This window comes from Oncorhynchus gorbuscha, unplaced genomic scaffold (assembly GCF_021184085.1).
Source record: "Oncorhynchus gorbuscha isolate QuinsamMale2020 ecotype Even-year unplaced genomic scaffold, OgorEven_v1.0 Un_scaffold_866, whole genome shotgun sequence".
Taxonomy (NCBI): Eukaryota; Metazoa; Chordata; class Actinopteri; order Salmoniformes; family Salmonidae; genus Oncorhynchus; species Oncorhynchus gorbuscha.
The window spans coordinates 157501-181870 of NW_025745850.1; the positions used below are offsets into that span (position 1 = coordinate 157501).

Here is a 24370-nt window from a genome sequence, read left to right on the forward strand (position 1 = left end):
CATTTGTCTCCTCTGAGATTGTGTGTGTGTGAAGTTACCTGCAGTGACTGACAGGGGGCAGTATTGCTCTGCAGACACTAGGAGTGATGTGCTGGTTGACTCAACATGCAGTCCCCCGCGGACACTGTGGGCGGGTGGGTTTAGGGCCATGTAATATTGTGTGGATGAAGGGTAGGTGGGTTTAGGGCCATGTAATATTGTGTGGATGAAGGGCGGGTGGGTTTAGGGCCAAGTAATATTGTGTGGATGAAGGGCGGGTGGGTTTAGGGCCAAGTAATATTGTGTGGATGAAGGGCGGGTGGGTTTAGGGCCGTGTAATATTGTGTGGATGAAGGGCGGGTGGGTTTAGGGCCAAGTAATATTGTGTGGATGAAGGGCGGGTGGGTTTAGGGCCAAGTAATATTGTGTGGATGAAGGGCGGGTGGGTTTAGGGCCATGTAATATTGTGTGGGTGAAGGGCGGGTGGGTTTAGGGCCATGTAATATTGTGTGGGTGAAGGGCGGGTGGGTTTAGGGCCATGTAATATTGTGTGGGTGAAGGGTGGGTTTAGGGCCATGTAATATTGTGTGGATGAAGGGCGGGTGGGTTTAGGGCCATGTAATATTGTGTGTATGAAGGGCGGGCGGGTTTAGGGCCATGTAATATTGTGTGGATGAAGGGCGGGTGGGTTTAGGGCCATGTAATATTGTGTGGATGAAGGGCGGGTGGGTTTAGGGCCATGTAATATTGTGTGGGTGGCGTGCGGGTGGGTTTAGGGCCATGTAATATTGTGTGGATGAAGGGCGGGTGGGTTTAGGGCCATGTAATATTGTGTGGGTGGCGTGCGGGTGGGTTTAGGGCCATGTAATATTGTGTGGATGAAGGGCGGGTGGGTTTAGGGCCATGTAATATTGTGTGGGTGGCGTGCGGGTGGGTTTAGGGCCATGTAATATTGTGTGGATGAAGGGCGGGTGGGTTTAGGGCCATGTAATATTGTGTGGGTGGCGTGCGGGTGGGTTTAGGGCCATGTAATATTGTGTGGGTGGCGTGCGGGTGGGTTTAGGGCCATGTAATATTGTGTGGGTGGCGTGCGGGTGGGTTTAGGGCCATGTAATATTGTGTGGGTGGCGTGCGGGTGGGTTTAGGGCCATGTAATATTGTGTGGGTGGCGTGCGGGTGGGTTTAGGGCCATGTAATATTGTGTGGGTGGCGTGCGGGTGGGTTTAGGGCCATGTAATATTGTGTGGGTGGCGTGCGGGTTGAATAAAGGGAAAACAATGCATCAAAAAATCCATAAATGTATAATTAGTTTGCATATCTATCGGCTACATTGAGTTTTATCTTTCCTTGTGTTCATCTGGCATTAGTGTATAAGCATCAGTTTTAGGGCCAAATACAGTGCAACAACATGAAGGTTTTATTTACAACTGCACCTACAAAGTGTAGGTGGATATGTGGTCCTTCTGTAGCTCAGTTGGTAGAGCATGGCGCTTGTAACGCCAGGGTAGTGGGTTCGATCCCCGGGACCACCCATACGTAGAATGTATGCACACATGACTGTAAGTCGCTTTGGATAAAAGCGTCTGCTAAATGGCATATATTATTATTATTATTTAAACCAACGGGTGGTTTACAGAGACAAACGGGACATTCTGTAGCCTGTTGCCGTCCACAAAAGACAAAACGGGACATTCTGTAGCCTGTTGCCGTCCACAAAAGACAAAACGGGACATTCTGTAGCCGTCCACAAAAGACAAACGGGACATTCTGTAGCCTGTTGCCGTCCACAAAAGACAAAACGGGACATTCTGTTGCCGTCCACAAAAGACAAAACGGGACATTCTGTTGCCGTCCACAAAAGACAAACGGGACATTCTGTTGCCATCAACATCAAAATAAAGAACAATAGTAGCAACCAAACATCTACCAAATACAAACACATCAAGGCTATAACAGACTATAACAGACTATAGCAGACTATAACAGGCCCAGACTATAACAGACTGTAACAGACTGTAACAGGCCCAGACTATAACAGACTATAGCAGGCCCAGACTATAACAGACTATAGCAGGCCCAGACTATAACAGACTATAACAGACTATAACAGACTATAACAGACTATAACAGACTATAACAGACTATAACAGACTATAACAGACTATAGCAGGCCCAGACTATAACAGACTATAACAGACTATAGCAGGCCCAGACTATAACAGACTATAACAGACTATAACAGACTATAGCAGACTATAGCAGACTATAGCAGACTATAACAGACTATAGCAGGCCCAGACTATAGCAGACTATAGCAGACTATAGCAGACTATAGCAGACTATAGCAGACTATAGCAGACTATAGCAGACTATAGCAGACTATAACAGACTATAGCAGACTATAGCAGACTATAACAGACTATAACAGGCCCAGACTATAACAGGCCCAGACTATAACAGGCCCAGACTATAACAGGCCCAGACTATAACAGGCCCAGACTATAGCAGACTATAGCAGACTATAGCAGACTATAGCAGACTATAGCAGACTATAGCAGACTATAGCAGACTATAGCAGACTATAACAGGCCCAGACTATAACAGACTATAGCAGGCCCAGACTATAACAGACTATAGCAGACTATAGCAGACTATAACAGGCCCAGACTATAACAGACTATAACAGGCCCAGACTATAGCAGACTATAGCAGACTATAGCAGACTATAACAGGCCCAGACTATAACAGACTATAGCAGGCCCAGACTATAACAGACTATAACAGACTATAACAGGCCCAGACTATAACAGACTATAGCAGACTATAGCAGACTATAGCAGACTATAACAGACTATAGCAGACTATAGCAGACTATAACAGGCCCAGACTATAACAGGCCCAGACTATAACAGGCCCAGACTATAACAGGCCCAGACTATAACAGGCCCAGACTATAGCAGACTATAGCAGACTATAGCAGACTATAGCAGACTATAGCAGACTATAACAGGCCCAGACTATAACAGACTATAGCAGGCCCAGACTATAACAGACTATAACAGACTATAACAGGCCCAGACTATAACAGACTATAACAGACTATAACAGACTATAACAGACTATAACAGACTATAACAGGCCCAGACTATAACAGACTATAACAGACTATAACAGGCCCAGACTATAGCAGACTATAGCAGACTATAGCAGACTATAGCAGACTATAGCAGACTATAGCAGACTATAGCAGACTATAGCAGACTATAGCAGGCCCAGACTATAACAGGCCCAGACTATAACAGACTATAACAGACTATAACAGACTATAGCAGACTATAACAGACTATAACAGACTATAACAGACTATAGCAGACTATAGCAGGCCCAGACTATAACAGACTATAGCAGGCCCAGACTATAACAGACTATAACAGACTATAACAGACTATAACAGACTGTAACAGACTATAGCAGGCCCAGACTATAACAGACTATAACAGACTATAACAGACTATAGCAGGCCCAGACTATAACAGACTATAACAGACTATAACAGACTATAACAGACTATAGCAGGCCCAGACTATAACAGACTATAGCAGGCCCAGACTATAACAGACTATAACAGGCCCAGACTATAACAGACTATAACAGGCCCAGACTATAACAGACTATAGCAGGCCCAGACTATAACAGACTATAGCAGGCCCAGACTATAACAGACTATAACAGGCCCAGACTATAACAGACTATAACAGGCCCAGACTATAACAGACTATAACAGGCCCAGACTATAACAGACTATAACAGGCCCAGACTATAACAGACTGTAACAGGCCCAGACGATAACAGACTGTAACAGGCCCAGACGATAACAGACTGTAACAGGCCCAGACGATAACAGACTGTAACAGGCCCAGACGATAACAGACTGTAACAGGCCCAGACGATAACAGACTGTAACAGGCCCAGACGATAACAGACTGTAACAGGCCCAGACGATAACAGACTGTAACAGGCCCAGACGATAACAGACTGTAACAGGCCCAGACGATAACAGACTGTAACAGGCCCAGACGATAACAGACTATAGCAGGCCCAGACGATAACAGACTATAGCAGGCCCAGACGATAACAGACTATAGCAGGCCCAGACTATAACAGACTATAGCAGGCCCAGACTATAACAGGCCCAGACGATAACAGACTGTAACAGGCCCAGACGATAACAGACTGTAACAGGCCCAGACGATAACAGACTGTAACAGGCCCAGACGATAACAGACTGTAACAGGCCCAGACGATAACAGACTGTAACAGGCCCAGATGATAACAGACTGTAACAGGCCCAGACGATAACAGACTGTAACAGGCCCAGACTATAACAGACTATAGCAGGCCCAGACTATAACAGACTATAGCAGACCCAGACTATAGCAGGCCCAGACTGTAACAGGCCCAGACTATAACAGACTATAACAGGCCCAGACTATAACAGGCCCAGACTATAACAGGCCCAGACTATAACAGGCCCAGACTATAACAGGCCCAGACTATAACAGGCCCAGACTATAACAGGCCCAGACTACAACAGTCTATATCAGGCCCAGACTATATCAGGCCCAGACTATAACAGACTATATCAGGCCCAGACTATAACAGACTATAACAGGCCCAGACTATAACAGACTATAACAGACTATAACAGGCCCAGACTATAACAGACTATATCAGGCCCGGACTATAACAGACTATATCAGGCCCAGACTGTAACAGACTATATCAGGCCCAGACTATAACAGACTATATCAGGCCCAGACTATAACAGACTATATCAGGCCTAGACTGTAACAGACTATATCAGGCCCAGACTATATCAGGCCCAGACTATAACAGACTATATCAGGCCTAGACTGTAACAGGCCCAGTCTGTAACAGGCCCAGTCTGTAACAGGCCCAGTCTATAACAGGCCCAGTCTATAACAGGCCCAGACTACAACAGACTATATCAGGCCCAGACTGTAACAGGCCCAGTCTGTAACAGGCCCAGACTGTAACAGGCCCAGTCTATAACAGGCCCAGAAATGCAAATCCTTGTATTCTACTTGGTGAAAGGAGAATGGTGGTTCAACATGATGAAAGGGCAGTAGAGAGCTGCATCATCACAGTCTACTATTCAACAGGCCTAAATATTCACTAAATACATCATCACAGTCTACTATTCAACAGGCCTAAATATTCACTAAATACATCATCACAGTCTAGAGTTAGGGTCAGGTGGGGTTAGAGTCGGTGGGGTTAGGTTTAGGGTCAGGTTAGGTTAGAGTTAGGGTCGGGTGAGGTTAGGTTAGAGTTTGGGTCGGATGAGGTTAGAGTTAACGTCTGGTGTGGGCGGTTGTGGACGGAATTCATCTCCCAGTGTCTGGTGGAAAGCAGACTGAACCAGGTTATCCTCTTGGATTTTGCCTGTGCTTAGCTACATTACATTTATGGGTTTATTCTGAAAGATGACAAGCGTACTCATAACATGATGCAGCCACCACTATGCTTTAAAATATGGAGAGTGGTACTCAGTAATGTGTCTTTTTTTTGCAGTATTACTTTAGTGCCTTGTTTCAAACAGGATGCATGTTTTGTAATATTTGTATTCTGTACAGGCTTCCTTTTCACTCAATTAGGTTATTATTGTGGAGTAACTACGATGTTGTTGACCCATCCTCAGTTTTCTCCTAACACAGCCATTAACCTCTGTAACCGTTTTAAAGTCACCATTGGCCTCATGGTGAAATCCCTGAGCAGTTTCCTTCCTCTCCAGCAACTGAGTTAGAAAGGATGCCTGTATCTTTGTAGTGACACCATGCATATTGTAATTATTAACTTCACCATGCTGAAAGGAATATTCAATGTCTTATTTGTTTTACCCATCTACCAATAGGTGCCCTTCTTTGCGAGGCATTGGAAAACCTCCCTGGTCTTTGTGGTTGAATCTGTGTTTGAAATTCTTTGCTCGACTGAAGGGACCTTACAGATAATTGTATGAGTATGGGTACAGAGATGAGGTACACACTACTATTGCAACTTATTATGTGACTTGTTAAGCACATTTTTACTCCAGTACTTATTTCGGCTTGCAATAACAAAGGGGTTGATTACTTGTTGACTCCAAACATTTCAGCTTTTCATGTTAAATTCATTAGTAAAAAGAATAATAAAAAATAAAAATCCACTTTGACATTATGTGGTATTGTGACAAACATGTAAATGTAGTCCATTTTAAATTCAGGCTGTAACACAACAGGATGTGGTAGGAAGTCGAGGGGTGTGAAGACTTTCTGAAGGCTCTGTAGTTTATTTAGGACCCTCACATGGTCTTCCTATACATTCATGCACCCCTGTCACTGTCTTTAACCACAGTCTAACAGTACATTATTTTAATGAGGTATTACAGCGAGACAGGGAGTGTGTGTGTGTGTGTGTGTGTGTGTGTGTGTGTGTGTGTGTGTGTGTGTGTGTGTGTGTGTGTATATGTGTGTGTGTGTAATGAGGTATTTCAGCGAGACAGGGAGTGTGTGTGTGTGTGTGTGTGTATGTGTGTGTGTGTATATGTGTGTGTGTGTAATGAGGTATTACAGTGAGACAGAATGACCCCTGCTCTGTTTGACATTATTATACAAAGCCGTCTCTCTTATTCAGGTCAGATGAATGGAAATGGGGGGAGAAATGGGACTCATCCACTCTGTTCTGTACGGCGTGGCGTGTGTGTATGTCAGAATGTGAGGGAAATAGGATATTCAATATTGTTCTAATGAACCACAGTCCTACTTTGGGACTGGAGTTCTGTTTATTTTGTTAGTCTGTGAGGAGCTTGTTTTTTTATATCTTTAGTTGTTTTGTTCTCTCTCCCCTCCTCGCTCTTCTCTCTCCTCTCCTCGCTCTTCTCTCTCCCCTCCTCGCTCTTCTCTCTCTCCCCTCCTCGCTCTTCTCTCTCTCCCCTCCTCGCTCTTCTCTCTCTCCCCTCCTCGCTCTTCTCTCTCTCCCTCCTCGCTCTTCTCTCTCTCCCCTCCTCGCTCTTCTCTCTCTCCCCTCCTCGCTCTTCTCTCTCTCCCCTCCTCGCTCTTCTCTCTCCCCCTCCTCGCTCTTCTCTCTCTCCCCTCCTCACTCTTCTCTCTCTCCCCTCCTCGCTCTTCTCTCTCTCCCTCCTCGCTCTTCTCTCTCCCCCTCCTCGCTCTTCTCTCTCCCCCTCCTCGCTCTTCTCTCTCCCCCTCCTCGCTCTTCTCTCTCCCCCCTCCTCGCTCTTCTCTCTCTCCCCTCCTCGCTCTTCTCTCTCCCCTCCTCCCTCTTCTCTCTCCCCTCCTCCCTCTTCTCTCTCCCCCTCCCTCCTCTCCCCCTCCCTCCTCTCTCTCTGTCTCTCTCTCTTCTCCACCCCTTTCCCCCTCCTCTCTGTTTCTCTCTCTCTCTCTTTCTCTCCCTCCTCCTCTCTCTCTTTCCCCCCTCCTCTCTCTCTCTCTCTTTCTCTGCGTCTAGGAGGTTGATGGGGATGCGTACATGTGAGTCTCGTTGTCTGTTCAGTGGCTCTAAGGGAGAGGTGTGTAATGTGGAGCCTCTCCTTACCGCCCCGGACCTGAAGGATCACCCCATCACACAGTACTCTCTCCTGGCCATGGCCTCTCTTACTAAGGTAAACCCTGTACCACGTTTACCCAACTGGCGACAATTATTTGACCCCCCTTGTTTTCTGGTCAAAAAAACCAACTTATTTTTATTAAAATATTTTATTGTTGAACAACAACAAAAAATCACCAGCAAATCAGTTCCAAATGATTTTAATTTTGGAAATATGTTCCCTAGTATTCCCACGCATAATAGAGAGAGGGATACACTGAGTGGTCAGTTTATTAGGTACACCCCCCTGTTCACCAAAATGGTTTGCTCCTACAGACAGTGAGTCATATGGCTTGCTATATAAAGCAGGCATCAAGGCACTGTTGGATTGAACGTTAGAATGGTCTAAACAACCGAGCGACGTGGTGAGATCATCGGTTCCAGGATGTCAGAAACTGACTGGGCTTTTCACGCACGACAAACTCTAGTGTTTTTATTTATTTTATTTGATTTGATTTAACTAGGCAAGTCAGTTTAGAACAAATTCTTATTTTCAATGACGGCCGAGGAACAGTGGGTTAACTGCCTGTTCAGGGGCAGAACGGCAGATTTGTACCATGTCAGCTCGGGGATTCGAACTTGCAACCTTCCGGTTACTAGTCCAACGCTCTAACCACTAGGCTACCCTGCCGCCTCTACACTCTAACCACTAGGCTACCCTGCCGCCTCTACACTCTAACCACTATTCCTGCCACGCGTTAGGGTCCCTATTCCTGCCACGCGTTAGGGTCCCTATTCCTGCCACGCGTTAGGGTCCCTATTCCTGCCACGCGTTAGGGTCCCTATTCCTGCCACGCGTTAGGGTCCCTATTCCTGCCACGCGTTAGGGTCCCTATTCCTGCCACGCGTTAGGGTCCCTATTCCTGCCACGCGTTAGGCTGTTCTGGAGTTAAAGGGAGGGGGGGGGGGGGTCTGACCCAGTACTAGATGGGTTACCTAATAAACTGGTCACAGAGTGTACGTGATCGTATTAAAAATGTAAGCAAGGTTTGAATGATGATGTTTAAGTCATGTTATATCTGTTTGGGCTTCTTGCGGTCAATTTGCAGTCTACAAATGATCTGTAATTATGTTCTGGACCCCTGACCATCTGCTAAAGAATTAACAGCCCTGCAGCTGAATCCTACACACTACACACTACACACTACACCCTACACACTACACACTACACACTACACACTACACCCTACACTATACACTACACACTACACACTATACCCTACACCCTACACTACACACTACACCCTACACACTACACCCTACACACTACACCCTACACACTACACCCTACACACTACCCCCTACACACTACACCCTACACCCTACACACTACACACTACACCCTACACACTACACCCTATTCACTACACCATACCCTACACACTATACCCTACACACTATACACTACACACTATATCCTACACACTACACCCTACACACTACATCCTATACACTACACACTACACCCTACACACTACACACTACACACTACACACTACACCCTACACCCTACACCCTACACCCTACACACTACACACTACACCCTACACACTACACCCTACACACTACACCCTACACACTACACACTACACCCTACACACTACACCCTACACACTACATCCTATACCCTATACCCTACACACTACACCCTACACCCTACACACTACACACTATACCCTACACACTATACCCTACACACTATACCCTACACACTATACCCTACACACTATACCCTACACCCTACACCCTACACACTACACCCTACACACTACACCCTACACACTACACCCTACACAATATACCCTACACACTATACCCTACACACTATACCCTACACACTACCCTACACACTTCACCCTACACACTATACACTACACACTACACCCTATACACTCCACACTACATTGACACTCTACAGTTAACATTGTTATTGTTATTTTTGTTCTACTCTTCAATTCCATTGACAATATTTGTCTGTTTTCAATCCAACACGAGCTTGTTCCTTTCAGATTCTAGTGATCGGACTGAAACCTTCTCTCAAAGTGTGGATGACATTTCCCTATGGCAAGGTACCTCTTCTCTCATCTGGGTCTTTCCCCCTCTCCCTCACAACCCTCCCTCTCTCTCTCTCGTTATCCCCTCTTCTCCCTCACAACCCTCCCTCTCTCTCTCGTTATCCTTCTCTTCTCCCTCTCCCTCACAACCCTCCCTCTCTCTCTCGTTATCCTTCTCTGACCTCTCTTCTCCCTCACAACCCTCCCTCTCTCTCTCTCGTTATCCCCTCTTCTCCCTCACAACCCTCCCTCTCTCTCTCGTTATCCTTCTCTTCTCCCTCTCCCTCACAACCCTCCATCTCTCTCTCGTTATCCTTCCCTGACCTCTCTTCTCCCTCACAACCCTCCCTCTCTCTCTCGTTATCCTTCTCTTCTCCCTCTCCCTCACAACCCTCCCTCTCTCTCTCGTTATCCTTCTCTGACCTCTCTTCTCCCTCACAACCCTCCATCTCTTCTCCCTCACAACCCTCCCTCTCTCTCTCGTTATCCTTCTCTTCTCCCTCTCCCTCACAACCCTCCCTCTCTCTCTCGTTATCCTTCTCTGACCTCTCTTCTCCCTCACAACCCTCCTCTCTTCTCCCTCACAACCCTCCCTCTCTCTCTCGTTATCCTTCTCTGGCCTCTCTTCTCCCTCACAACCCTCCCTCTCTCTCTCGTTATCCTTCTCTTCTCCCTCACAACCCTCCTCTCACTCGTTATCCTTCTCTGACCTCTCTTCTCCCTCACAACCCTCCCTCTCTCTCTCGTTATCCTTCTCTGACCTCTCTTCTCCCTCACAACCCTCCCTCTCTCTCTCGTTATCCTTCTCTGACCTCTCTTCTCCCTCACAACCCTCCCTCTCTCTCTCGTTATCCTTCTCTGACCTCTCTTCTCCCTCACAACCCTCCCTCTCTCTCGTTATCCTTCTCTGACCTCTCTTCTCCCTCACAACCCTTCCTCTCTCTCTCGTTATCCTTCTCTTCTCCTTCTCCCTCACAACCCTTCCTCTCTCTCTCGTTATCCTTCTCTTCTCCCTCTCCCTCACAACCCTTCCTCTCTCTCTCATTATCCTTCTCTTCTCCCTCTCTCTCCCTCACAACCCTCCCTCTCTCTCGTTATCCTTCTCTTCTCCCTCTCCCTCACAACCCTCCCTCTCTCTCGTTATCCTTCTCTGACCTCTCTTCTCCCTCACAACCCTCCCTCTCTCTCGTTATCCTTCTCTGACCTCTCTTCTCCCTCACAACTCTTCCTCTCTCTCTCGTTATCCTTCTCTGACCTCTCTTCTCCCTCACAACTCTTCCTCTCTCTCTCGTTATCCTTCTCTGACCTCTCTTCTCCCTCACAACTCTTCCTCTCTCTCTCGTTATCCTTCTCTGACCTCTCTTCTCCCTCACAACTCTTCCTCTCTCTCTCGTTATCCTTCTCTGACCTCTCTTCTCCCTCACAACTCTTCCTCTCTCTCTCGTTATCCTTCTCTGACCTCTCTTCTCCCTCACAACTCTTCCTCTCTCTCTCGTTATCCTTCTCTGACCTCTCTTCTCCCTCAACTCTTCCTCTCTCTCTCGTTATCCTTCTCTGACCACTCTTCTCCCTCACAACTCCTCCTCTCTCTCTCGTTATCCTTCTCTGACCTCTCTTCTCCCTCACAACTCTTCCTCTCTCTCTCGTTATCCTTCTCTGACCACTCTTCTCCCTCACAACTCCTCCTCTCTCTCTCGTTATCCTTCTCTGACCTCTCTTCTCCCTCACAACTCTTCCTCTCTCTCGTTATCCTTCTCTGACCTCTCTTCTCCCTCAACCCTCCCTCTCTCTCTCGTTATCCTTCTCTGACCTCTCTTCTCCCTCACAACTCTTCCTCTCTCTCTCTCTCGTTATCCTTCTCTGACCTCTCTTCTCCCTCACAACTCTTCCTCTCTCTCTCGTTATCCTTCTCTGACCTCTCTTCTCCCTCACAACTCTTCCCCTCTCTCTCGTTATCCTTCTCTGACCTCTCTTCTCCCTCTCCCGCTCTCCTTCCTCTCTCTAGTTATCTTTCTCTGACCTCTTCTCCCTCACAACTCTTCCCTCTCTCTCGTTATCCTTCTCTGACCTCTCTTCTCCCTCACAACTCTTCCTCTCTCTCTCGTTATCCTTCTCTGACCTCTCTTCTCCCTCACAACCCTCCCTCTCTCTCTCGTTATCCTTCTCTGACCTCTCTTCTCCCTCTCCCGCTCTCCTTCCTCTCTCTAGTTATCCTTCTCTGACCTCTTCTCCCTCTCCCGCTCTCCTTCCTCTCTCTAGTTATCCTTCTCTGACCTCTTCTCTCTCACAACCCTCCCTCTCTCTCTCGTTATCCTTCTCTGACCTCTCTTCTCCCTCTCCCGCTCTCCTTCCTCTCTCTCGTTATCCTTCTCTGACCTCTTCTCCCTCTCCCGCTCTCCTTCCTCTCTCTAGTTATCCTTCTCTGACCTCTTCTCCCTCACAACTCTTCCCCTCTCTCTCGTTATCCTTCTCTGACCTCTCTTCTCCCTCTCCCGCTCTCCTTCCTCTCTCTAGTTATCCTTCTCTGACCTCTTCTCCCTCACAACTCTTCCTCTCTCTCTCTCTCGTTATCCTTCTCTGACCTCTTTCTCCCTCACAACTCTTCCTCTCTCTCTCTCGTTATCCTTCTCTGACCTCTCTTCTCCCTCTCCCGCTCTCCTTCCTCTCTCTAGGTATCCTTCTCTGACCTCTCTTCTCCCTCTCCCGCTCTCCTTCCCACCCTCTCTGTGACCTCTTCCCTGTTGCTTGCTCTAATGGGCTTTTGCCTCACTATAGAACGGCGCTAAAGACCCATAATGTTTTTATAAACTCATCTCTAAGCCTTTATTGAATGTCACAATCATAACATGTCTAGCTACTGCTAGGAACGGAACAGGAGATTGGAGGCTGGGGGGGGGGGGGGACTATAGACGCTGCCTGGCTAGGAACAGAGCAGGAGATTGGAGGCTGGGGGGGCACTATAGACGCTGCCTGGCTAGGGACATAACAGGAGATTGGAGGCTTGGGGGGGCACAATAGACGCTGCCTGGCTAGGAACAGAGCAGGAGAAAGGCCCTGTAATTTCTATTCATTGTTTAAAGATTCAGCTATTTGCTGAACTGATTAAAGTACATCAGTCTTCATCATACACTGTGGTAGTGCCAGTAATAAGGTTTTGTTCACATACAGCAGGCAGAGAGAATATAAAGGACGCTGATTTTGTAAAGGCTGGAGGACATTGTTGGAGAACCCTTTTGTTCCAACAAACCCCTGGGCATTTGTTTAGGTTCTTTGTATGAGGGTTATTCACCTCATCCTCCACCAGTCTGTAGCACCCACCTCGCTGATACACTCTACACCCTGGCAACCGTTTTATACACCACAGTAGTCACCGTGGATTGGCTGTCGTATTGGAACGGCTAGAAATGGCACCCTGGTCTACAGTAGTGCACTATATAGGGAATAGGGTGCCATTTGGGACACTGATGAATAAGACCTGTCTATTGTTGTTGATGTTGCAGACGGACCCAACCAGTGTTCCCCAGCTGGCCTGGCAGTTTGTCCCCGTTCAGAAGGTGGTCAACCCCGTCCTGGCATTCTGCAGAGGAGACACCGTACACTTCCTGCTGGTAACACCTCACTTCCTGTTTACTTCCTGGTTACCATTATTCCATGTTTAGTAAACAATAACAATATATTTTTTTGTTGTTGTTGTAAACCTTACTGTCCTGTTGACTGACTGACTGTTTGTGTCCAGGTGAAGAAGGATGAGACCGGAACCATCCATGTCATCAAGCAAAGACATCTGCAGCTGAACTGTGACATCATCAGTCTGAATGTAAGTGCCACATGATGTCACTTCAGGATCCGTCTTTCTTTACAGGCCACATCTCTTCTTTGTTTAAACCTCTGCTCTTCTCCGTTCCTTCCTCGTATATCCTTACTGAATGGGCGTGTTTGACGTCGCAGCTGATTTGACATTTTTAGTCAAGACTGACTGATCTACAAAGAACTTTGCATTATAAATAACTACTCAGTATTATATGTCAAGACAGTCACAATTTACTCATGATACGTCACAGTTTTGAACACAGCCAAGGTCTCTCTCTGTCGCCTTGTTCTGTCGCGCTTTCTGGCTCTGCCTCTCTGTTATTATCCCTCTCCTTCACCCCCTGCCTCTCTGTTATTATCCCTCTCCTTCACCCCCTGCCTCTCTGTTATTATCCCCTCCTTCACCCCCTGCCTCTCTGTTATTATCCCTCTCCTTCACCCCCTGCCTCTCTGTTATTATCCTCTCCTTCACCCCCTGCCTCTCTGTTATTATCCCTCTCCTTCACCCCCTGCCTCTCTGTTATTATCCCCCTCCTTCACCCCCTGCCTCTCTGTTATTATCCCTCTCCTTCACCCCCTGCCTCTCTGTTATTATCCCTCTCCTTCACCCCCTGCCTCTCTGTTATTATCCCTCTCCTTCACCCCTGCCTCTCTGTTATTATCCCTCTCCTTCACCCCCTGCCTCTCTGTTATTATCCCTCTCCTTCACCCCCTGCCTCTCTGTTATTATCCCTCTCCTTCACCCCCTGCCTCTCTGTTATTATTCCTCTCCTTCACCCCCTGCCTCTCTGTTATTATCCCCATCCTTCACCCCCTGCCTCTGTTATTATCCCTCCTTCCTTCACCCCCCTGCCTCTCTGTTATTATCCCTCTCCTTCACCCCCTGCCTCTCTGTTATTATCCATCTCCTTCACCCCCTGCCTCCCTTTGTCTCTCTCTCTCTCTGTGTCTCTCTTGCTCTTTCACACCCACTCACCTATTGTGTTTCCCCTCCCCCTCCACAGTGGATCAACAGTCGTACCCTGGTGGTGATGGACAGTGGGGAGAAGCTGCGTGTGGTGGACCGACCCAGTCAGGAGGAGCTGGAGAGCTTGGACGTGGCTGAGGTGCAGCTGGTCTACAACAGCAGCCATTTTAAATCGCTGGCAACGGGGGAAACGTCAGCCAGGCACTGGTGAGGGTCAGGGTCAGGGTCAGAGGTGACGGTAGAGAAGTTGCGGTGGGTAGGATCGATAGTTAGGGTTGAGAAGTAATGGTAGGGAAGTGGTAGGGGTGATAGGGCATGGAAAAGGGGTCATAGGTCAGTAGCTGTAGAGGGGAAGGCTTCACCTGGCATTGGCAAATGTCACAGGTGAGGGGTTAGAGGTCAGTGGTAGTAGAGGGTGTCAGGTAAGTTTTATGGGTCAAAGGTTAAGGGTTAGGGAGCAGGGTCAGACAGTACAGGACTAGGCTGGCTAGTGGGAAAAGGTTGCACAAGATAATTTATCCCCTGAAGAATCAGTCTCCGTTACCTCAACTACTAAACACCAAACTGTTGAAACCAGCTGGGAAGGTTACAAACCATTACCTGGAATGAAACCTTTTAATCACCAGTCTACCTGTTGTAGAGCAGCTGGCTCTGTCCAATCACACAGGACCAACGTCCTCGTCACTGGATCAGAAGCAGCCAGAGAGGAGAGCGTCTCTTCAGGGGGACTGAAGCTGTTCAATCAAGGAGCAGGGGGGTCACCAGTGATTCCCTCCCACCTGTCTCCCATAACTACGTGGAGTCATTCAGAGTCAACATAACCATGACGCTCGGATCTTCCTGAAATAATCATTGAATCCGTACGAAGGTCTTGTTCAGGATTCTTGGCATATGTTTGCCACATTTGTATCTAAAAGTATTATTGAGAAATAGCAGTCATGGTTGATTTTCACTCTGAATAACAGTGTCCTGGCCTTTGACCTCTGCTCTCCAGACTAACAGTGTTGTGTTTTAGGCCCTAGTAGGAGAGAAGGCCTGCTATCAGTCTGTCTGCAGCTACGCAGGACAGATGGTGATACTGGGGACCAAGGTAAGTGTGTGTGTGTGTGTGTGTGTGTCTCTGTGTCTCTGTGTCTGTGTGTGTGTCTGTGTGTGTGTGTGTGTGTCTGTGTGTGTGTGTCTGTGTGTGTGTGTGTGTGTGTGTGTGTGTGTGTGTGTGTGTGTGTGTGTGTGTGTGTGTGTGTGTGTGTGTGTGTGTGTGCAGTTGAAGTAGAAACACAAGCGTTGTCTAATTGAGTCCTTCTCTCTTCCAGTCAGCCCACATCCTGACTCTGAGGAACTGGAGGGAGGTAAGTTTGTCTCTGACTTGCCACCATACCAGTCTAAAACTAAAGGTTATCGATTATATCATTCTACCTGTGTGTCTCTGAGGGGGATTTAATGGACCTGTCTCTCTGAGGGAGGTTTAATGGACCTGTCTCTCTGAGGGGGAGTTAATGGACCTGTCTCTCTGAGGGGGAGTTAATGGACCTGTCTCTCTGAGGGGGAGTTAATATACCTGTCTCTCTCTGATGGGGAGTTAATGGACCTGTCTCTCTGAGGGGGGTTTAATGGACCTGTCTCTCTCTGAGGGGGAGTTAATGGACCTGTCTCTCTGAGGGGGAGTTAATGGACCTGTCTCTCTGAGGGGGTTAATGGACCTGTCTCTCTGAGGGGGTTTAATGGACCTGTCTCTCTCTGAGGGGAGTTAATGGACCTGTCTCTCTGAGGGGAGTTAATGGACCTGTCTCTCTGAGGGGAGTTAATGGACCTGTCTCTCTCTGAGGGGAGTTAATGGACCTGTCTCTCTGAGGGGGAGTTAATGGACCTGTCTCTCTGAGGGGGAGTTAATGGACCTGTCTCTCTGAGGGGGAGTTAATGGACCTGTCTCTCTGAGGGGGAGTTAATGGACCTGTCTCTCTGATGGGGAGTTAATGGACCTGTGTCTCTGATGGGGAGTTAATGGACCTGTCTCTCTCTGAGGGGGAGTTAATGGACCTGTCTCTCTCTGAGGGGGAGTTAATGGACCTGTCTCTCTCTGAGGGGGAGTTAATGGACCTGTCTCTCTCTGAGGGGGAGTTAATGGACCTGTCTCTCTCTGAGGGGGAGTTAATGGACCTGTCTCTCTCTGAGGGGGAGTTAATGGACCTGTCTCTCTGAGGGGGAGTTAATAGACCTGTCTCTCTCTGAGGGGGAGTTAATGGACCTGTCTCTCTGAGGGGGAGTTAATGGACCTGTCTCTCTGAGGGGGAGTTAATGGACCTATCTCTCTCTGATGGGGAGTTAATGGACCTGTGTCTCTGATGGGGAGTTAATGGACCTGTGTCTCTGAGGGGGATTTAATGGACCTGTGTCTCTGAGGGGGATTTAATGGACCTGTGTCTCTGAGGGGGATTTAATGGACCTGTGTGTCTCTCTGAGGGAGATTTAATGGACCTGTGTGTCTCTCTGAGGGAGATTTAATGGACCTGTCCTGCTGGAGACATTCACTCTAACTCTTTCTCTCTATCACACAGCGGGTGGACTGTCTGTTGAAACAGGAACGTTTTGTTGAGGCTCTGTCCTTGGCCTGGTCCTTCCATGAGGGCACCGCCAAGGCTGTACTGGGTGAATAGTCTCCTCTCCCTCTCCTCCTCCCCTCCCCTCCCCTCCTCTCCCTCTTCTTCTCCCTTCCCCCTCTTTTCTCTCCTCCTCTGTTCCCCTCCCTTCCTCCCTCTTGCTCTTCTCCCCCTCTCTCTCCTCCTCCGTTCCCCTCCTCTCGCTCTCCTCCTCCCCTCCCCCTCCTCGCCCTCTCGCTCTCCTCCTCCTCTCGCTCTCCTCCTCCTCTCGCTCTCCTCCTCCCCTCTCCCTCCCCCTTCTCTCCCCCCTCCGTTCCCCCTCCTCTCCCTCTCCCTCTCGCTCTCCATTCTTCAGTCATGGTTACCTGACTGAGACCGCGACGACACACTCAACAACCGTAAACTATTTTCTGTAATTTAGCTCGCCATTAACGTGTAAATAATGGCCTTGTTGTGAGTTTATTTAGCTGTAATAATGAATATAAGTTGGCTTGTCAGCTATGACATGGTCATTATTTGAACGGGCTAGCCAGCTAAGCTAGCTAACAATCTAGAAACCAATCAAAAACATTGTTAAGAAAGTTGTTTTTAGTTGCCAGGTTTTCTGGATCGACATCTACTAAAAATTAATGTATAAACGGATGGGTTTATTGGTGTTTAAAAATACAGCTTTTTTATTCTATTTTGGAGGCAGGGCGGCCTGTCGTTTTTGTCTTAATACTTGTTCACAACGACAAGTTTGATATCGAACATCAATAGAACGTCACTATGATGTCACTGCTACAGTTGTCATACCAACTGAAAACCAGCTCCAGAAGCTCTGAGATCTACTGTGTGGAACGCCTGGCCTCTTCTGGACTATAAAAGGACAGGTGTTTTCACTGTTTTGTCCTTGAATCATTTATACGCTGCAGTACTTTACATTCTGAGCGCTTCCTGTTGGAGGCCTTTTTCACTGATGGCACAGAGGCCGTTATACATTTAATACCAGAGTTTTTACATAGATTTTTCTTTTCTTATTAAAGTGAAAACACACAACGCTTTGAGTCATTGTGTTGATGTCCTGTGAATGTCTGTTATTTTTTCAGGGCTGTTTGGGGACCCAGCAAAGAGGAAAGGTGTCGTGGCAGACAAGGTGAATCCCTCTTCCATCCTTCCCTCCTCCCTTCCTTTCCTACCTTCCCTCCTCCACCCCCCCTCCACAAAGAAATCTATCTAATTTGATTGATTGATTGTACTGCCTCTCCAGATGATAGAGATTCTGTTCCAGTATGTGGAGCGCTCAGTGAAGAAATGTCCAGAACACGGCAAGATACAGGTGATGGAACAACATTTCCAGGTACACACACACACAGACACAGACACAGACACAGACACAGACACAGACACAGACACAGACACAGACACAGACACAGACACAGACACAGACACAGACAGACAGACACAGACAGACAGACAGACACAGACAGACACAGACACAGACAGACACAGACAGACACAGACAGACACAGACAGACAGACAGACACAGACAGACAGACACAGACAGACAGACACAGACAGACAGACACAGACAGACAGACACAGACAGACAGACACAGACAGACAGACACAGACAGACAGACACAGACAGACACAGACAGACACAGACAGACACAGACAGACACAGACAGACACAGACAGACACAGACAGACACAGACAGACACAGACACAGACACAGACACAGACACAGACACAGACACACACGCGCACACGCGCGCACACACGCGCACACACGCGCACACACGCGCACACACGCGCACACACGCGCACACACGCGCACACACGCGCACACACGCGCACACGCACACACGCACACACACAGATACACACGCACACACACACACACACAGATACACACACACACACACACACACACAGATACACACACACACACACACACACACACACACACACACACACACACACACACACACACACACACACACACACACACACACACACACACACACACACACACACACACACACACACACACACACACACACCCTATACACACACCCTATACACACACCACACACACCCTATACACACACACACCGCACACACCTCACGATACACACGTTAATCCGTCCCACGGTTCAGTTTGACAACGCTCGGGACCTTGAAACTTGTCTTTCATTCGCCTTTAAGGCTTGTCCTTGTGCTTAGGCTGCCTGGGTTGAGTAGCTAATCTCTCTCTTTTTCTCGCTCTCTCCATCCTCCCTTCATCCCTCCATCCCTCTCTTTCTCTCTGTCCGTAGGACATGGTGCCTGTCATGGTAGATTACTGTCTGCAGCTGCAGAGGACGTAAGACACACACGCACACACAGACACACGCACACACAGACACACGCACACACAGACACACGCACACACAGACACACGCACACACAGACACACGCACACACAGACACAGGCACACACAGACACAGGCACACACAGACACAGGCACACACAGACACAGGCACACACAGACACAGGCACACACAGACACAGGCACACACAGACACAGGCACACACAGACACAGGCACACACAGACACAGGCACACACAGACACAGGCACACACAGACACAGACACACATCACGTCTAATGGCCCTCGCGTTGCCTATTCCCAGCACTCTGCTAGCTTATTCATTAAAGGGACAATTCACATTTTTTTAAACTTCATATCATCCGCAGTTCTTAAGTGAAGGAAGGAGCCTTTTAGTCCAGTCAGAGCAGAGTAGCAGCCCCTTCGGCACAGAGATGGACAGAGAAAGGAAGATCTTTCTTTATCTCTTTGGGCTCCCGAGTGGCGCAGAGGTCTAAGGCACTGCATCTCATTGCAAGAGGCATCACTACAGACCCTGGTTCGATTCCAGGCTATATCACAACCGGCTGTGATTGGGAGTCCCATAGGGTGGCGCGTAATTGGCCCAGTGTCGTCCGGGTTTGGCCGGGGTAGGCCGTCATTGTAAATAAGAATTTATTCTAAACTGACTTGCCTAGTTAAATAAAGGTTCAATAAAATAAAAAAAAATACAAATTGTCATCTCTCTCTCAAAAGGAAGGCTGACCTCCACAAAAGGTTATGAAAGAACAAACTGAGATATCTCCTGGCACCAGGTGTAATTTTTAATGCAGTTAGTTTCATATGCGCTGAGTGATCCTTATTTTGTTTGACTGGGTTTCTCTTCAAGGGACAAAGCGTGCATTAAAGGGATATTTAAAAATTATTCCGCTTTGTATTAAAGAAAATGGAGAAAGATGAGTGTTTCCAATGACATCATCGGTGTGCATCATGTGATTTTAACCAATTTGGATTAGGCATTTCCTACTAATTGGTTGTTTTACTACCAAACATAGAAACTAGGCATTTTCACATATGTTGATGTTGGGGCGGTGCTGGAGAGCTGATGAATATAAAGCGGAATAATTTTGAAATATCCCTTTAATGCACGCTTTGTCCCTTGAAGAGAACCCCAGTCAAACAAAATAAAGATCACTCAGCGCATATAAAACTAACTGCATTAAAAATGACAAACAAACGATAAACTAAGGGAGTCAATCCGCTGTGGGAACGTGCTTTCAGTCAGTTTGTTCCTGTGTGAACGTGCTTTCAGTCTGTTTGTTCCTGTGTGAACGTGCTTTCAGTCTGTTTATTCCTGTGTGAACGTGCTTTCAGTCTGTTTGTTCCTGTGTGAACGTGCTTTCAGTCTGTTTGTTCCTGTGTGAACGTGCTTTCAGTCTGTTTATTCCTGTGTGAACGTGCTTTCAGTCTGTTTGTTCCTGTGTGAACGTGCTTTCAGTCTGTTTGTTCCTGTGTGAACTTGCTTTCAGTCTGTTTGTTCCTGTGTGAAAGTGCTTTCAGTCTGTTTGTTCCTGTGTGAAAGTGCTTTCAGTTTGTTCCTGTGTGAACGTGCTTTCAGTTTGTTCCTGTGTGAACGTGCTTTCAGTCTGTTTGTTCCTGTGTGAACGTGCTTTCAGTTTGTTCCTGTGTGAACGTGCTTTCAGTCAGTTTGTTCCTGTGGGAACGTGCTTTCAGTCTGTTCCTGTGGGAACGTGCTTTCAGTTTGTTTGTTCCTGTGTGAACGTGCTTTCAGTCTGTTCCTGTGGGAACGTGCTTTCAGTTTGTTTGTTCCTGTGTGAACGTGCTTTCAGTCAGTTTGTTCCTGTGTGAACGTGCTTTCAGTCAGTTTGTTCCTGTGTGAACGTGCTTTCAGTCAGTTTGTTCCTGTGTGAACGTGCTTTCAGTCTGTTTTGTTCCTGTGTGAACGTGCTTTCAGTTTGTTCCTGTGTGAACGTGCTTTTAGTCTGTTTGTTCCTGCGGCAACGTGCTTTCAGTTTGTTCCTGTGTGAACGTGCTTTCAGTCTGTTTGTTCCTGTGTGAACGTGCTTTCAGTCTGTTTGTTCCTGTGTGAACGTGCTTTCAGTCTGTTTGTTCCTGTGTGAACGTGCTTTCAGTCTGTTTGTTCCTGTGTGAACGTGCTTTCAGTCTGTTTGTTCCTGTGTGAGCGTGCTTTCAGTCTGTTTGTTCCTGTGTGAGCGTGCTTTCAGTCTGTTTGTTCCTGTGTGAACGTGCTTTCAGTCTGTTTGTTCCTGTGTGAACGTGCTTTCAGTTTGTTCCTGTGTGAACGTGCTTTTAGTCTGTTTGTTCCTGCGGCAACGTGCTTTCAGTTTGTTCCTGTGTGAACGTGCTTTCAGTCTGTTTGTTCCTGTGTGAACGTGCTTTCAGTCAGTCTGTTCCTGTGTGAACGTGCTTTCAGTTTGTTTGTTCCTGTGTGAACGTGCTTTCAGTCTGTTCCTGTGGGAACTTGCTTTCAGTTTGTTTGTTCCTGTGTGAACGTGCTTTCAGTCAGTCTGTTCCTGTGTGAACGTGCTTTCAGTTTGTTCCTGTGTGACGTGCTTTCAGTCAGTTTGTTCCTGTGGGAACGTGCTTTCAGTCTGTTCCTGTGGGAACGTGCTTTCAGTCTGTTTGTTCCTGTGGGAACGTGCTTTCAGTCTGTTTGTTCCTGTGTGAACGTGCTTTCAGTCTGTTTGTTCCTGTGTGAACGTGCTTTCAGTCTGTTTGTTCCTGTGTGAACGTGCTTTCAGTTTGTTCCTGTGTGAACGTGCTTTCAGTCTGTTTGTTCCTGTGTGAACGTGCTTTCAGTCAGTTTGTTCCTGTGTGAACGTGCTTTCAGTCTGTTCCTGTGGGAACTTGCTTTCAGTCAGTTTGTTCCTGTGTGAACGTGCTTTCAGTTTGTTCCTGTGTAAACGTGCTTTCAGTCAGTTTGTTCCTGTGTGAACGTGCTTTCAGTCTGTTCCTGTGTGAACGTGCTTTCAGTCTGTTTGTTCCTGTGTGAACGTGCTTTCAGTCTGTTTGTTCCTGTGTGAACGTGCTTTCAGTCTGTTTGTTCCTGTGTGAACGTGCTTTCAGTCTGTTTGTTCCTGTGTGAACGTGCTTTCAGTCTGTTTGTTCCTGTGTGAACGTGCTTTCAGTTTGTTCTTTCGTAACCCTTTGTGGTGGTCGGCCTTAGTTTGGAGAGAGAGAGAGAAAGATCTTCCTTTCTCTGTCCATCTCTGTGCCGAAGGGGCTGCTACTCTGCTCTCTGCTGCACTCGGACTGGACTAAAAGGCTCCTTCCTTCACTTAAGAACTGCCATCCCGTCCCGGTTCCAGAGAATTCTATTATCAGTCTATTATGGTCCCATCCCTGCCTCAGAGCCTCCTAGCATTTGTATTCATTATGGATCCCCATTAGTTCCTGCCAAGGCAGCAGCTACTCTTCCTGGGGTCCAATTTTAATACAATTTTAAAAACATTACAATACATTCACAGATTTCCCAACACACTGTGTGCCCTCAGGCCCCTACTCCACCACTACCAAATATCTACAGTACTAAATCCATGTGTGTGTGTATGCATGTGTCTGGGCCTATGTTTGTGTCGCTTCACAGTCCCTGCTGTTCCATAAGGTGTATTTTTGTCTGTTTTTTTCTATCTATCTAATTTTGTCAGTTACCTGATGTGGAATGTTCCATGTAATCATGGCTCTGATGTGGAATAGAGTTCCATGTAATCATGGCTCTATGTATTACTGTGGAATAGAGTTCCATGAGTTCCATGTAATCATGGCTCTATGTATTACTGTGGAATAGAGTTCCATGTAATCATGGCTCTATGTATTACTGTGGAATGAGTTCCATGTAATCATGGCTCTATGTAGTACTGTGAATAGAGTTCCATGTAATCATGGCTCTATGTAGTACTGTGGAATAGAGTTCCATGTAATCATGGCTCTATGTATTACTGTGGAATAGAGTTCCATGTAATCATGGCTCTATGGTACTGTGGAATAGAGTTCCATGTAATCATGGCTCTATGTAGTACTGTGGCATAGAGTTCCATGTAATCTTGGCTCTATGTAGTACTGTGCACCTCCCATAGTCTGGACTTGAGGACTGTGAAGAGACCTCTGGTGGCATGTCTTGTGGGGATGCATGGGTGTCCGAGCTGTGTGCCAGTAGTTTAGACAGACCGCTCTGTGCATTCAACATAAATACAAGTAGTGATGAAGTCCATCTCTCTTCCACTTTCAGCCAGGAGAGATTGACATGCACATTATTCATATTAGCTGTCTGTGTCCATCTGTGCTGCTCTGTTCTGAGCCAATTGCAATTTTCCTAAGTCCCTCTTTGTGGCACCTGACCACACGACTGAACAGTAGTCCAGATGTGACTAAACTGGGGCTCGTAGGACCTGCCTTGTTGATCGTGTTGTTAAGAAGGAAGAACAGCACTTTATTATGGACAGACTTTTGTAGCAATATGTTTTGACCATGACAGTTTTACAATCCAGGGTTACTCCAAGCAGTTTAGTCACCTCAACTTGCTCAATTTCCACATGATTTATTACAAGATTTAGTTGAGGTTTAGGGTTAAGTGAATGATTTTGTCCCAATTACAATGCTTTTAGTTTTAGAAATATTTAGGACTAACTTATTCCTTTCCACACACTCTTTGTTAAGTGCTGCAGTCATTTCAGTCGCTGTTGTAGCTGACATGTATAGTGTTGAGTCATCTGGAAACATAGACACACTGGCTTTACTCAAAGCAGGTCGTTAGTGAAGATTGAAAAAAGTAATGGGCCTAGACAACTGCCCTGGGGAATTCCTGATTCTACTACCTGGATTTTGTTGGAGAGGCTTCCATTCTAGAACACCCTCTGTGTTCTGTTCGACGGTAAACTCTTTATCCACAATATAGCAGGGGGTGTAAAGCCATAACACATACACT

The 24370-nt window shown here is 47.1% G+C and overlaps 1 pseudogene; it reads left to right on the forward strand.

Annotated features, from left to right (window-relative positions):
• LOC124020611 overlaps nucleotides 1-24370 on the forward strand; it is a 40082-nt pseudogene that overhangs the window by 10080 nt on the left and 5632 nt on the right.